Source organism: Prosopis cineraria, unplaced genomic scaffold, assembly GCF_029017545.1.
Source record: "Prosopis cineraria cultivar Desert tree isolate PC_DT_omini unplaced genomic scaffold, ASM2901754v1 PC7, whole genome shotgun sequence".
NCBI lineage: Eukaryota > Viridiplantae > Streptophyta > Magnoliopsida > Fabales > Fabaceae > Prosopis > Prosopis cineraria.
Genome location: NW_026555338.1, coordinates 28,666,620 through 28,670,234, shown reverse-complemented (window position 1 = coordinate 28,670,234; position 3,615 = coordinate 28,666,620).

The following is a 3,615-nucleotide window of genomic DNA, read 5'->3' as shown; positions in this document are numbered from 1 at the left end:
GAATACTTACATTATAACTTGTCAATTTAAGAAGAATTACAGTGAATTTTTATAAAGCTACTCGATTGTGAATTTATAAAAAAAAAATTGGTTGTATATGGATATTTAACAATATGTAAAGCTTTAAAGCCGGCCCTTTGATACAGACCATAAAACCGAACTGGCCCCCATTAAAATAAAATAGGGACTATATTTTTATTAAAAAAATTTACAATTCTTTTAAAAATAAAACTGTTGATATATGAGATCATATGGATGGGAAGAAGAAGAGTTGCTCGACGAACAAAACGCACACGAAAAGAGACACAGAAAAGATATTTGACATTTGAGGCAGAGCATTTTTGTCGTGGATATGTGTAGCATATGGGGAAAAAAAAAAGAGTTAGTTATTTTCTCCTACTCTATCACTTGACCCTAAGTAACTTGAAACATAATCACCTTCTATTTAAACTAATCTAAAACTCTACTGAATGAAATTGTTATTACCAACAGCAGTTCTCTTGAATATTTTGAGGATGCATTTGATATATTTATTTAATACGATCACATATTTCAAGATTTGAACTTTAGATTCAAATGTTTTAACTTTCTCATTTAGTGGCCAACCCTCCAATTTTAAATGAAAACGTGGCTATTTTTTATGTTCAGATATTTAAAAACTTTGTTAATGGACTTTTCAGATGAGCTTTGAAGAAATTTTGAGTAAACCAAATAATTTTGTTATTCTCGAATTCATAAAAGTTGTTTCCAAATGTAAAGGCCAAAAGCACCTCTTGCCTTGTACCAAGAGTCAAAAATAGAGGAAATTAAAAGAGGCTTTGTGGCCGGAACATAATTAATTTTTATAAAGTAGGGAGAGAAAACAATGAAGAATTGACTTATGGCTTGTTTGACTAATTAACATTTGGCTTTAGAAACTGCTTTTGAGACATTTTTTTAGTTAAAAAAATGAGGGAATTATATATATCTAAATTTTTGTTTGACCACACTGCCATTGATTAATATCTAACTTTTCAATATTAATGTATATTGAATTATTTATATAATTTTTCAGTATATCAAATTTTAAATTTTAAATTTTTATTTTTATTATTTAACATATTAAATTTCATGTTATTTAAAATTTTTATCACACATATCTTTCAATCATCTCTAATATGTTACACTTATATAATAAAAATTTCAAATCATGAAAACCAATGTATTTTTACTAATAATAAATTCAAAAACACTTTCAATTATATGAAATTTAAACAAATTTTAATTTATCAAACAAACTTTAAAAAAAATTGTTTAAATACAAATTTTATCGCAATAAATGAATTTTATTAAATTAACTTTTGTTAAATGAATTTTTGACAAACTAGTTTTCTGTTAATGAAAACTAAAATGAAGACTTAATCCACTAATAAAATGCAATCCCTTTTTAGGAAGAGTTTCGTATATAGTATAGTCCATGTGAATGTTAAAAGTGAATGAATTGTCATTTAATAATAAAGCAACTTAAAAGTTTGTGGCATGAAAGTAAAAAGAACGCATTAGCAAAAAAAAAAAAAATTTATCTTATGGAACATTTTCAAACTTTGTGTTCTCATGAATTGCTAAGTGGAGTTTTGAATATGAAAAGATAAAGTAAAGCAATTCACTAATGAAATGCAAACCTTTTTTTTTTTTTTACCTGCACGGGCAAATTAATTTAAGTTTCATAGGTGATAGAAGCACATCTTCATAGCTTTAGAGGTTCAAAGTCAATAATACTGATTTTGTGCTCTTTCGATATACATACACATAAAATAAAATAGATGGCAGGGTAAAATTATTCATTACGGAAACTAGGAAACTAAAATTATGACATTCTTACTTCGTGACAAGAGTTTCTCCATATCCTTTGTTTCATGAGATGTCATAATAAAGATTGAGTTAAATACACACATCTTTGCACTTACAATTCCTTTTAATTTTTTTTTCCTTTGTTCGTCAGGAAAAATAGAGATAAATAAAGTATTTTTTTTGAAAAAATTCATTTTTCTATCTTGCTTAACAAATTTGTAATTTCTTGCCCTGACTTTTTTTCCCTCTCTTTTGCGGATTTCTTTGGATATTCCACTTTAATCATTACTCAATTAAAATAGACAAACAAATTTTCAACATTCATTTTCCACTTCATGGATTTGGATTCAACCGATTCTAATCACCTATTCAACTTAAGATACACGAAGAGAATATTATTGCTAGAGACAAATCTCTCACCTTTTATTGAATTGGATTTGATGAAAAAGTTTCAAGGCTTGTTGTAAATGTTAAGGTCATTTAATTCAAATGATTTATGATTTGGAATTCTCTTTTATCAATTATCCAACAAAATCATTAAAAGACATATTCTGATCTCCTTCCTACATTTTAAATATAAGGTATTTCTAATTACTTTACCTAACTCAAGAAAAGTTTGTTATACCATTAAATTTGACAAAAGAAAAAAAATAGCTTATGATTCAATTTTTACCCTTATTAATAAAAGGAACGTAAATATTATAAATCTTTCTCTCCTTTTCATGAGAGAATTTACAAGATCACTCATCAAATTAGAGGGACGTAACCATGAGATCACTCATCTATTATTCAGGAACTAGAGGACAACAGATTAGGAAGAATATATACTTGAATAGAGAAAAATTTAATATTTCAATAAGTTATTGAATGCGTTAGAATTTAACATTTAAGGAGAGGGCATTCATTAGGAACCCTTAATTCATTAGATGGCAAAATCATGTACTAGTATAATCTCATAATGGTCATTTTGAGTGCACAACTGCTACAAAGGATAAAATAAGAAAAGAAAAATTATATTGAAGTCTCACACAAAGAAGTTAATTATTATAAAGTTTCTTGACTACTAAATTAAACTGCATTAATAACACAATTAGTTGTCAATGCAGTTTAATTCAGTTGTCAATAAATTTTATAGTAATTAATTTTTCTATGTGGGATGTGATTGTAATTCTCTCAATAAGAAAAAGTAATTGTTGGGCCCTATAAAATAATTAACTAGATTAATTACTAGTCATTAATATTACTACTGCTAATTAATTAGTGAAGGACTCATCTTTAAAGCTTGTAGGCCCATCACGTAAAATGTGAAGCTAAGCAATTTTTGTCAAACCTAATAAAAAATAAGATAAATTACATTAAATTTCTATATAAAAAAATTAATTACTATAAATTTTATTGATAATTGAACTAAGGCTATTGAGGCATTGATAATCGATTGTGTTATTAATAGTCTTAATTTAGTTGTCAATGAATCTTATAATAATTAATTTTTTTATATAAAATATATATGTAATTCTCCATAAAATCTATGTTGCTACTTGCCACTCGGTAATTATGTTTGAATTATAACATATTTAAATATTTTATCCCTTTTAAATTTATAAAAGAGAGAGAGAGAGAGATAATTTCTGTCAAATTGCTGCTCCAAGCCGTTTCTCTCATCCATGACATTTACTGGACTCTAGGTTCTATAAAATGTAAATGGGAGTATGCTATTGGTTTCTAAACCAATAATTTTCTTAATACCGGAAGCTCTAGTTCTAATAAAATAAATTTGTGTGTAAG